Genomic DNA, 13,363 nt, shown 5'->3' with positions numbered 1-13,363 from the left:
CCATGGAAAAGAGGGAGAAACCTCGGTTGGAAGATGATGTAATTAGGTAGCAGCATACTTATATTTAAGAGACAACAGTTATGAATGGACACAACCTGGAAGGCATTCTCTTATATGTTTCATAAAACTTCACCTTTGTTCCCTTATTAACATTTTAAATAATGACATGGGTAAGGACATTGGGTGTGTGCTGGTTATATTTCTAGGTGACAAAAGCCAAGGAAATAATCAGGGATGTATAAAATCTTTTATGAATAGTTTACAGTTAATAATGGCGGATTTTGTAATAAAACACGATAATTTTAAGAGAAACATCAAAAGTGCTTTATTAATAGTGATGTCCACCACTAGCTACACATTTCCCCATCTTTCAGATAATTTGTGGATACCGTCCCAATAGAACTTTTCTTGTTTTGAGGCAAACCATTTAGAGACCCAACTTGCCACTTCTTCATATGTTTTGAAGGGCTACTCAGAAAGTGTGTGTGCCATCGATCGGAACAAGTGGTAATCTGAAGGAGCAAGGTCTGGTGAATACTGTGGGTGGGTTAATACTTCCCAGGCAAGATCATTTAACGTATCTTTGACTGGTTTTGATGTGTGTGATCATGAAGCAAAATTACTTTCCCTGCACATTCTGGTTGTTTCATGATCAAAGTGTGGTTCAAATTGATTATTTGTTGTCAGTAGTGATCAGTATTAACAGTTTCACCTGGTTTTAGAAGCTCGTAATACACCACACCTTCCTGATCCCACCAAATGCAGAGCATTGTCTTCTTTCCGAAGTGATTTGGCCTTGCAATTGATATTGATGGTTGACCTGGATCAACCCATGATTTTGTGCATTTGGGATTCTCAAAATAAATCCACTTTTCATCTCTAGTCACAATTCGATGCAAAAAAGACTTTCTTTTGTGCCCTTGAAGCAACATTTTATTGATGACTTTTTGGTTTTCTATTTGTCTTCTGTTCAGTTGACGTGGCACCCATTTTCCTTCCTTTAAAATCTTTCCCATTGCTTGTAAAAGATTGGAAATTGTTTGCTGAGAAACGTTTAATTTTCTGCAAGTTGTTTTTGAGTTTGACACACATCTTCATCCAATAATGCTTGTAATTGTTGGACTTCAAACTTTTTTGGTTGCCCTGGATGTTCTTTGTCTTTCACATCAAAATCATCACTTTTAAAGCATTTAAAGCAGCGTTTACAGGTATCTTGAGATGGAGCATGTTCACCAATAAGCTTTCTGAAGTATATGATAACTTTTTCTTCAAAGTAAAGTAATGAATTAAAACTTCCCACGAATGCGCTTTTTTTTTTTTTTTTGGCATGAAATTCAACATTTTTAAGGATAAAAATATCCATGATGTTAACGCCTTCAGCAAATTTGACATATGAAGTTTTGAAGCTTGTTGTCAATACAACAAAATAGCATACATATAAAATAAAATATGTGTAACTCTTATCTGTTGAAAAAAATCCACATTATTAACCAGTACAGCTAGTATAGCTGTGAAAATGAGAAACAATCTAAATTTCCAATAATTTATAGGACTGAGAATATAAATTATGTCATATTTATACCAGGAAACAATGCAAATATTAAAAATTATATAAAGCAATATGTAAACACATTATAAAACATTTTATAATCAATTGTTAATTTAAAAAATTTATAAAATATATCCCATTTGATCCAGTAATCCCACTCCTAGGAATATATCCCAAGAAACTAGAAACACCAATCAGAAAGGATATATGCACCCCTGTGTTCATAGCAGCACAATCTACAATAGCTAGAATCTGGAAACAGCCTAGATGCCCGTCAGCAGATGATTGGATCAAAAAACTGTGGTACATCTACACAATGGAATACTATGCTGCCATAAAAAAGAAGGAATTCTCATCATTTGCAGCAACCTGGATAGAACTAGAGAACATCATGCTGAGTGAAATAAGCCAGTCAATGAAAGAGAAATACCACATGGCCTCACTCATTTATGGATATTAAAGAACATTATAAACTGACAAACCAAAAGTCAGATATAAAGACAGTAAAGCAATAAGCATACTGTAAAATTACAGCAGGGAGAGTAGGTAGATCTGGGGGAGATAAGAGATCAACCGAAGGACTTGTATACATGCATATAAGTACAACCAATGGACACAAAACTCTGGGGAGGCGGGGTATGTATTGGGGGAGCAATGTTAAAATATGTACACAGATAATAATTTAATAATAAAATTTTTTTAAAAATTTATAAAATATAGTCCCTGTGCAAATTTATTTGTTTCTTTATAAGGAACAAAATTTATTTTTATAAACAGGAAGAAGCACAATAATTATTTTAAGATGTAGTTAAATGTATGATTTAAGTTTTAAAAATCATTTTTCTATTTACCTTTTATTTCACTTTTGAAATTGGTCTTGCTTTTCTCAGTAATAGTTTTATTAGATTACTGTGGTTTGTGAATATTTACATCCACAGAAAGCCACTTGGCCATTTACACGTGGAGACGTTCTGTGATAAAGATGCCTCTTGCATTCCCGCCCTCTTCCTGCCTCTCCCTTGCTTTCCCAGAGGTCCTGTGAGGGTGGGTCCTCCCTGGATTCCCTGTTCCCTGGGGCAGTCCCTGCTATTTCCTCAGGCTTGTTCATAAAGTGAGATTTCTTCTTTCTCTCTCATGTTCTTTCGTACTCATAAAGTAAACTTAATTAAATGTTACTAATGGAATAAAGTAACTAGTAAAAGGTGGTCATGTTTTAGGAATTCTTCTATTTCCATTGCTGAAATGGAGGAAGAGGTCTAAGGGAAGGAAACCAACATTTTTGCTTTGTTTGGAACACTTGCTACCTGCTCTGCAATCAAAGCATTAAGTATTTCTAACCATCTTGTGCGATTTAAATGACCGCCTGCATAATACAAGTGGAGAGCATAAAGGGATAAATAATCTTTCCAACTTCATGCAGTTAGGAAGTGACTTCTCTGATTCCAAAGCCCACACTATGTCCATTATACCAGGGAGAAGTTTCTGCAGGCACAGGGGTGGTGTTTCATAGAGGCTGGTTGGTTGATTGGTGGTTGTGCGCTGGCCGCTGTGTGTAAGCATTAGGAGAAAAGGCTGTCATCGATGAGAAGGAAGACCTGTGAAGAGAGGCAGCTCCTCCCCAGCACAAAGGGGACAGTTTGGTGTTTGAGTTCAGAAAAGTTAACTCCTTACAACAAAAACCAGCAGTCTACAGAAGAAGATCACACAGCCCACAGTCTCTGTGATGTATCATCTACACTGCCCAGTAAACAAAAATTACTAGATAACTGAAAAAACGGAATGTGACTGCCATTAAGAAGAAAGGACTTTCCAATAAAACTATCACATTTAAAAATCCCAGTTGGCATCCCAGCATTGGTGAAGTTGTTTGTGTCCTATTATTCCTCCTGCAGATAATTGTTACTAAATTGTATTCAATATGAAAGAAAAACTACTCTTGGTAGTCTCTGGAGAGTGACCAACAGCAGGCAGAAATGGAAGGGGAGTCCATCCTTGAAAGAGGGAACCGGCACCACTGATTCCCCCCCACCCCCGCCAATTAATGTAGAAAGGTGCAGTCTTGCCGGCTGAAGACTGAGAAGTAAGGGAGTAGTAATTTCGGGAAAAGGGGTTTCATAAGAAGGAGCCTGAAAATCTCTGTGTGAACTCAGCCCAAGTGCACTTGACTGACTGGAACTGTGTTTGTGTGAGGGAGACTCCAGAGGACCTAGTGGAAATCACAGATAGGAAAGAAGACCCGTGAAGAGACACAACTCCTCCCCAGCACAAAGGGGACAATTTGTGTTTGAGTTCAGAAAAGTTAACTCCTTACAACAAAAACCAGCAGTCTTGAGGAAGATCGCACAATCCACAGTCTCTGTATCATCTACAGTGCTCAGTAAACAAAAATTACTAGATAACTGAAAAAACAGAATGTGACCTGCCATTAAGAAGAAAGGACTCCAAGGGGATCCAGATGTTGGTCTTAGTAAACAGTCATATCTAAAACAGCTACTGTAAATATGTTTAAGAACTTTAAAAGAATAAGGCCAAATGAACAGGTAGGGAATTTCAGGAAAAACATACATTCTAAAAAAGAAGTATAGAATCTCTAGAATTGAAACATACGGTATCTGAAGAAAAAAAAATACACTGGTTGGTCTCAGAGGAAGATTAGAGAAATGAGGGGGAAATGTTCCGTTAACATAGACAAATCAAAAGAAATAACTTGGTATGAAGAACAGAAAGAGGTTGAAAAAAACAAAACTGGTACATCTACATAATGGAATACTATTCTGCAGTAAAAAAAAAAAGAAGAAGAAGAAGGAGGAGGAGGGGGAGGGAGAGGAGGAGGGGGAGGAGGGGGAGGGGAAGGGGAGGAGGAGGAGGAGAAGGAGGAGGAGGAGGGAGGAATTCTTACCATTTGCAACAGCATGGATGGAACTGGAGAGCATTATGCTAAGTGAAATAAGCCAGTCAGAGAAAGATAAATATCACATGATCTCATTTATGGAATATAAAGAACAACATACACTGATGAACAAAAACAGACCCAGAGACAGAGAATTATCGATTAGACTGTCAAACCTCAAAGAGAAAATAGGGGAAGGTGGGGGTAAAGGGCAGAGATCAACCAAAGGACTTGAATGCATACATATAAGCCTAACCAATGGATGCAGACAACAGGGGGGTGCGGGCATGAGTGGGGGCAGGGGCAGGGGTTAGGAGGGAATGGGGGATGGGGTCACATATATAATACCTTAATCAATAAGGACATTTAAAAACAAAAAACAAAACAATGAACAGACCCTCAGGGATCAGAGGGGCAATATCAAGCAGTCTGACATAAGTATAATTGGAGTTTCAGGAGGAGAGGAGAAAGATAAATGGGCATAAAATATTTGAAGAAAAAATGGTAAAAAAAAAAAAATTGGTTTAAAAAAGACTTATAGATCTGAGAAATTCAGAGACCTCCTCTGCCAAATAGAATAAAGAAAAGCAACATTTTTTGTTTAGGCACATTAGTTAATATGCTGAAAACCAAAGTTATAATGCAATTATCATGAAAGCAACTACAAAATAGTAGTAACACATTTTCTTGAGCCAGAATTTCTCAGCCTTGGCACTGTTGACATTCTGGGCTGGGCACTTCTGTTGTGCAGGGCTGTCTTGTACAATGTTGGATGTTTAGCAGCATTCTTGTCTTCTACCCATTAGATCCCTCATCCCCCAACTGAGAACCACTTGTTAAAACAACCGATTAATGTGGGTAAATAAAAAATATTTTTTCTCTTAAAAAAATTTATTTAAAAGCAACATTATGACCAAATATTGTGGGTTTTATAATGTTTGTAGATTTAATATATTTGACAATAGTACAAAGGAAAAAATAGGGTGAATGAAATTATGTTTGTGGGGTTATTACATTAGAACAATATCAACTCTAGCCGAAACTGGTTTGTTTCAGTGGATAGAGCATCGGCCTGCGGACCGAAAGGTTTCGGGCACATCCCCGGTAGGGGGTGTGCAGGAGGCAGCTGGTTGATGTTTCTCATTGATGTTTCTAGCTTTCTATCCCTCTCCCTCCCTCTCTGTAAAACATCAATAAAATATATTTTTTTAAAAAATATTAACTCTAAGTAGGCTGTGATCAATTGTGGAATACATACTGTAATCCAGAAAGCAGTTGTTAAAAATTACAAAGAAGTATAGCTAAAATATCAATAATTTTATCATCATGGAATTTTAAAAACATTTGATTAAATCAAAAATATCAGGAGAGGAGAAAAAAATAGGATGAATAGAAAACAACTAAGTGGTAAACTTCAATTGAATGATGATAATATAATAGTTAAATGAAAATGGACTCTGTCCAATTAAAACAAAGAAGTTGTCAGAACAAGGCAAAACTGTACATTTTCACCACTTCTATTCAGCCTTTTACCTAAGGTTTTAGTGTAAAAAGGTTTTTAAAAGTATAAAATAAGAAAGAAAAAGTGAAAATGTCTCTTTGCATATGACATGATTCTTTACATTAAAAAAATTTTAAGAATCTGAAAAACAATCAGACTAATAAGTACACTTTGCAAAGTCACAAGATAGAAGGGCAATATGAAAAAAATGGATTGTATCTCTCTGGGACTCTTACAAAGCTATGGACATGTGTAGGATTGCACATGCTTGGGAAAGACCCTAGAATGAAGACAAAATTGTCAGCTGTCTGGCTGGATTGAAGGCATGACTCAACACACACACACACACACACACACACACACAGCCCCTCCACAAAGAGTCTGGGAGCCTTATTGGCTCCAGGTGTTAAAGGGAATGTCTGCCCAGTCATTATCTGGCCAACAAGCTAACAGTACAGTCTTAAGTGACCACACACAACAAAGAAAACAGACTTTATATAATTAGTTTAGAAAAGTCACTAAAACAACAAAGAACAATAACAAATTTTGAAGAGGGAGTGCTATCTGATTTCCTGAGTTGCCACCTTATATATTATTTTAGGTGGCCAGTTTCAACAAGAAAACCTGAGACAAGTAAAAATGTATGGCCTAAACATGGGAAAAGCAATTGAGAGAAACTCTTCCAAAGGAAGCCCAAACATTGTACTTACTAGACAAAGACTTAAATCATTTTAAGAATATTCAAAGAATGAAAGGAAACCATATCTAAGGAACTAAATGAAAGTATGAGAATAAATGTCTCACAAAATAGAAGACTTCATTGAGACAAATCATTTAAAAAGGATCCAATAGAAATTCTGGATTTGAAATGTACAATAGCTGAAATGAAAAAGTTTTCTAGGGCACAGCAGCAGATTTGAACAGGCAAAAGAAGGAATCAACATGTTTGGAAGAGAGGTCAATTGAAATTATTCAGTCTGAAGAATAGATAAAGACATGAGAAATGAACAATAACAAGTGTTGGTGAGGATGTGGAGAAATTGTTACCCTCATACGTTGCTGGGGGAAATGTAAAATGCAGTGCTGCTTTGGAAAACAGTTTAGCAGTTACTGAAAATGTTAAATGCAGCATTACCATATTAGCTAGGTATATTCCCAAGAGAACTGAAATATATGCCATGCACCAAGTTGTACATGAATTTTCATAGCATTATTCATAATAGCCAAAAGGGAAACAACTCGTGTGCATCAATTGATGAATAAACAAATGTGGTATAATCATAAATGGAATATTATCCAGCCATCAAAGGAATTAGAATTCTGATCCTTGTCACAGCATGGTTGAGCCTTGAAAACATGATGCTAAGTGAAGTAAGCCAGATTATGAAAGTTCAACTATTCTGTGATTCCATGTATATGAAATGTATGGAATAACACAAATCTATAGAGAAAGGAAACAGATGGTGGTGTCTAGGGGTCAGAGGAATTAGGAGTTGAGTGACTACCAATAGGTATAGATTTCTCTTTGGAGTGATGGCAGATTAGATATTAGAGCTAGGTGTTTAAAAATACCTGGAATTAGGTTGTGGTGATGGTTGGACAACTTTGTCAATATTAACATATAGGACTCTAAAAAATAATAATAATAATAATAATCAAGAGATCCTGAAAGTATCTATTGATAAGCAAACAAGTGAAATCAGTTATTCCAGATCTAGTTATCATTAGAAGCTAAAATGCCTACCCCTCCCATTTCTGTAGTTGATTAGAATTAGTGACTAGTGGCCTGGTGCACGAAATTTGTGCACAGGGGGAGGGGTGTCTCTCAGCCCAGCCTGTACTCTCTTCAATCTGGACCCCTCAGGGGATGTCCAACCCTAAACTGACAGTCAGACATCTCTCTCTCAATCCAGTACCACTGGCTCCTAACCGCTCACCTGCCTGCCTGCCTGATTACCCCTAACCATTCTGCCTGCTGGCCTGATCAACCCCAATGCCCCCCCCCCCCTTCCAGCCTAATCACCCCTATCTGCCCGCCCCTGCTAGACTGATTGCCCCACCACCACCAGCCTGCTACCTCTAACTACCCTATCCCTGCTGGCCTGCTCGCCCCCAACTGTCCCCCACCAGTCTGTTCGTCCCCCTCCTACCCCCTCCATCAGCCTACTCATCCCAACTACCCTCTCCCCCCCCCCCCCCCCCCCCGCTGCTGGCTTCCACTCCCAACTGCCCCCTCCTGCTGGTCTGCTCGCCCCAAACTGCCCCCCCACCAGCCTGCTCACCCCCAACTGCCATTCCCCGGCAGACTGCTTGCCCCCAACTGCCCCCCCACACACACCAGCCTGCTCGCCCCTAACTGCCCTCCGCTGCTGGCCTAATCGCCCCTAATGACCTCTGCCTCAGCCCCACCACCATGGCTTTGTCCTGAAGGACGTCCAGAAGGTCTCCCAGCCTAATTAGCATATTACCCTTTTATTAGCACAGGTGATTGCCATTAAGCTTCAGTTATTTTTCAAAAACTGCATTTCTTAAATATTTGAACTGTTACTGAAAAAAAATCTCAGAGATAGATTTTTTAAAAGTTTAAAATTTATCGTGCTTGCTCTAGCAGTGATAATAGTAGTATAGCCACCTATATAATCCTGTTAGTTTGAATGTGCAAGTGGAGTTCGACATGCCAGGTTTTGAGATAGAGGTAAAAAGGTACATCTACGTGAGATGGTTGGAAGAAGCTCACTTGCAGGGAGCAAATTTATTGAATATTTTTAAACACCTAAATCTAATATCTAATGATAATGTCACCAACATTCCCCCCTTCTTTTAGTAAATAGGTAAAATAAGTTAAAAAATTTTAAGCAACTTTTCATTTTGACTTGGTCATTAGTTTCAATAATGTAAGCAGTGATTTTCAATCTTCTTCATGTCATGGCACACATAAACTAAATACTAAAAGTCTGTGGCACACCAAAAAAAAAAAAATGTATATTTTGTCTCTCTCAACCCCCCCTCCTCAATAAAAACAGGTTAATTTTGATTCATTTACACCTTGTGACTATTGTTATGTTGGCTGTTGTCATTTTTTAAATTTCAATGTAAGAGGGTATAAGTCAATACCCTGACCACATAGTCAGGTATTGCATTTTTTTAAAATTCTTGTAGCACACTGTTTGAAAATTGCTGATGTAAAGAATAACATAAGAATTATCTCAGCTGTTTCATATGACTGCTTATACTGTGGGCTTTTTTGTTTGTTAACCCTCACTGGAGGATATTTTTCCATTTATTTATTTTTTTAGAGAGAGTGGAAGAGAGGGGGAAAGACAGAAGCACTCCGTGTGAGAAAAACATCCCTTGGTTGTCTTCTGTATGAGCCCCAACTGCAACTACTGTACCTGCGCTTGGCTGGAATCAAACCTTTGGTCCACCGGCTGACACTCTATCCACTGTGCCAAGCCAGTTAGGGCCGTTTGTTATTTTGTTGTTTTTCATTTAATGCTGGCATACTGGGTTGCTCTTTGCTATGCTGTACATTAGGAGAATAGTACTTACCTGGGAGTTGTAATCTTTTGTTACTCTTAGTCAACAAGGCATCTTTCCTGCCAGGCAGCTGGCTGCCTTTTCCAGTGAATTAGCCATGGAATGTGTGAAAAGATGGTGTGTGAGGGAAGAGGAAACAGAAAGGGAAAGGCGTGTAGGATGCTTAGTCCCGTCATTTATTGCCTAATGCTGCCATCTAGTGGGAAAATAATGCAGTGACCCTTGCCCAAAAGATTTTTGTGTGGACTGTGATAGATCTCAACCTTGTGACAAACACTAACAATATAAAGTATTTTTAAAAACCGAAACCCACTTTAAACAATAATTGTGAAACCACAGATTATTTTTATATTAATCCTCGATAACAACTTGGAAAGCACTTTTAAAAAATTATTTTTTGCTAAAAATTGTAATTAAGAAAAGCAAACTTTTGAAATTTATTTAACTTAACCTTATTTTTTTATATATATATTTTATTCATTTTGTACAGAGAGGAAGGGAGAGAGAGAGTTAGAAACATCGATGAGAGAGAGTCATCTATCAGCTGCCTCTTGCACACCCCCTACTGGGGATATGCCCGTAACCAAGGTACATGCCCCTGACCGGAATCAAACCCGGGACCCTTCAGTCCCCAAGCCGATGCTCTATCCATTGAGCCAAACCGGTCTTGGCCTTAACCTTATTTTTTATTTATAGAACAATATTGTGTTCACCACCAAGTTTATTTATAGTTTATTTTTGTTAATCCTCACCCGAGAATATTTTCCTTTTTTTTTTTTTTTTTTTTTTTTAGAGAGAGAGAGAAGGAAGAGGGAAGAGACAGAGAAACATCTATGTGATAAAGACACATCAGTTGGTTGCCTCCTGCACCTGACCAGGGCTGGGATTGGAGCTTGCAACCGAGGTATGTGTCCTTGCCCCAGAATCAAACCCGGCATCCTTTAGTCTACGGGCTGACATTCTATTCACTGAGCCAAATCAGCTAGGGCCTAAGTTTATTCTTTAATTAAATTTGTTCGGGTAAAATTGTTTAATAGGATCATATAGGTTTCAAGTGCACATTTCTGTAAGACATGATCTTTAGCCCCATTTTACCTTTTCTAAGTTTTGTCTCTTTAGTGGAGTTGTATCTGATGGAGAACCTAAAAAGAACACCAATTTTTCTAGAATCTCAATCGAACTCTTAATATCCCTTTCGTATAGCTCCAAGTTCAGCTTTTGTCATTTCTGCATTATTAGGCACAGTTCATTTCTAAAATTATATTTAAACTAGAGGCCCAGTGCATAATATTCGTGCACTGAGGAGGTGGGAGGGGAAGTCCCCTCAGCCCAGCAGACATCCCTCTCACAGTCTACGGCTCCTTATTACTTACCACCAGCCTCCAGTGGAGGCAGGAGGGGCTCCCACCACTGCCACTGCGCTCACCGCCATGAGCCCAGTTTCTGGCTGAGTAGTGCTCCCCCTGTGAGGGCACATTGACCACCACTGTGGCCCCTGATGGCCAATGCACATCATAGTGACCGGCCCTTCCACCATTCAGTCAATTTGCATATTAGCCTTTTATTATATAGGATATAATTTTCCCAATGTTAAAATGTTTTTAAACCAACATGCTTCATTTTGTGATATTAATAACAAAAATTTTCTTCTATGTATACGTATACACACACATCTGTGTTTTCAATTCTCATTATGCTCGAGTATTTAAACCATTTTGAGTTGATGTATGGTGTCAGGTGAGGGTCAGTTTCATTCTTTTGCGTGTGGTTGTTCAGCTTTCCCAGCATCATTTATTGAAGAGACTGTCCTTCCCCTATTGAAGAGATTGTACATTCCTGGCTCCTTTATCATAAATTAATTAACCATTTATGTATGGATTTATTTCTGGCCGTTTTATTCTGTTCCATGTGTCTATATTTTTTATGCCATACTGTTTCGATTACTGTAGCTTTGTCAGACAGTTTGAAATAAGGATGCAGGATGCCTCCAAATTCATTGTTTCTCAAAATTGCTTTGGCTACTTGAAGTGTTCTGTAGTTCCACACATATTTTAGGATTATTTGTTTTAGTACTTGGAAAAATGCCTTTAGAATTTTGATAGGGATTGAATTGCATCTGCAGAATACTTTAGATAACATGGACATTTTAATATTAATTTTTCAAATCCATGAGGACAGACTATCTTTTCATTTATTTGTGTTGCCTTCAGTTTATTTCATCAATGTCTTACACTTTTCAGTGTACAGACCTTTCACCTCCTTAGTTAAATTTATACTTGATTTTTATTCTCGATGGTATCATAAATGGAGTTTTCTTAGTTTCTCATTCTGATATTCATTATTAGTGTATAGAGAAGCAACTGATTTTCATATACTCATTTACTATCTTGTAACTTTACTGAAATCATTTATTCTAACAGATTTTTGATGGAGTATTTAGGGTTTTCTTTGTATACCATGTTATCTACAAATAATGACAGTTTTACCTCTTTCTCTCCAATTTTGGTGCATTTATTTATTAGCTTAAATGCTCTAAATAGGGCTTCCAAACCTATGTTGAATAAAAGTGTGCATCCTTGACTTGTTCCTACTCTTGGAAGAAAAGCTTTTCACTATTGAGTCAGATGTTATTTGTGGACTGGCCACATATGGCCTGTATCATGTTGAAGTACATTCCCTTTATACTCACTTTGTTGAGGACTTTTAATCATGAAAGGATGGTGAACTTTTTCAAATGCTTTTTCTGCACCTATTGGGATGATCGTGGTTTTGTTAATGGAGTGTATCACATTGATTGATTCGTGAATGTTGAACCATTCTTGTACTATCCCTGGAGTAAAAGCCTACGTGATCCTGGTGTATGATCCTTTTAATGTATTGTTGAATTCAGCTTCCTAATTATTTTTGTTGAAGAATTTGCTGTTCATCAAGGATATTTGCCTATAACTTTCTTTTCTTGTAATGTCTGTTTGGTTTTGCTGGCCTCATAAAATGAGATTTGAAGTACTGCCTCCTTGTTTATTTTTGGAAGACTTTTTGAAGGCTTGGTATCAATTCTCTAAATACTTGGTAACATTTACCAGTGAAGTCATCTGGTCCTGGACTTTTGTTTGTTGGGAGCTTTTTATTTAATCTCATTCTGTTCCTATTTTCTATCTCTTCATGATTAAGTCTAGGGTAGGGGTGTCGAACTCAATCAGAGAAGCGGCCAAAATCTAAAATCCAGCCTAAATCGCGGGCCGAATGGTTTACTGTACAGTCATAAACTGTCATTGTGATGGAAATGCAGTGGAGTGCAGTGATGACAGCGCGGTGCAGGCCACATTGCAAGGCCTGGCGGGACGGATTTGGCCCGTGGGCCTTGTGTTTGACACATGTGGTCTAGGGATTTATCCATTTCTTCTAGGTTGTCCATTTTGTTGGCCTATGAGTATTCATAGTAGTCTCTTATGATCCCTTGTATTTCTTTTGTATCACTTATAACATCTGTTTCGGTTCTGATTTTATTTCAGTCCTCAGTTTTTTTGTTTGTTTTGTATAGTCTAGCTAAAAGTTTATTTTATTTTTTCAAAAAACCAGCTTAGTTTCATTAATCTTTTCTGTTATCTTTTTAGTCTCTATTTCTGCTACGGTCTTTGTTTTTCTTCCTTCTACTTTGGACTTTGTTTGTTCTTTTACTTTATTCCCTGAAGTATAAAGTTTGAGTGTTTATGTGAGATATTTCTTTTTTCTTAATGTAAGTACTTATTATGGTGAACTTTTAATTATTCATTTTAGAGAAGGGAGAGAAAAAGAGGGGAGAAACATTCATGTGAGCCAGAAACATCTATTGGTTGCCTCCCATATGCACCTGGACTAGAGAACGAACCCACAACCTACGTACATC

The 13,363-nt window shown here is 37.8% G+C and overlaps 1 protein-coding gene across 2 annotated transcripts in view; it reads left to right on the top strand.

The window, feature by feature from the left end:
• Positions 1 to 13,363, top strand: part of RAVER2 (ribonucleoprotein, PTB binding 2) — an 82,940-nt gene that overhangs the window by 60,151 nt on the left and 9,426 nt on the right. The gene's annotated exons all lie outside the window — the stretch shown is intronic.

Source organism: Pipistrellus kuhlii, unplaced genomic scaffold (genome assembly GCF_014108245.1).
Source record: "Pipistrellus kuhlii isolate mPipKuh1 unplaced genomic scaffold, mPipKuh1.p scaffold_m20_p_2, whole genome shotgun sequence".
NCBI lineage: Eukaryota > Metazoa > Chordata > Mammalia > Chiroptera > Vespertilionidae > Pipistrellus > Pipistrellus kuhlii.
This window is presented reverse-complemented; position numbering and strand designations above follow the sequence as displayed.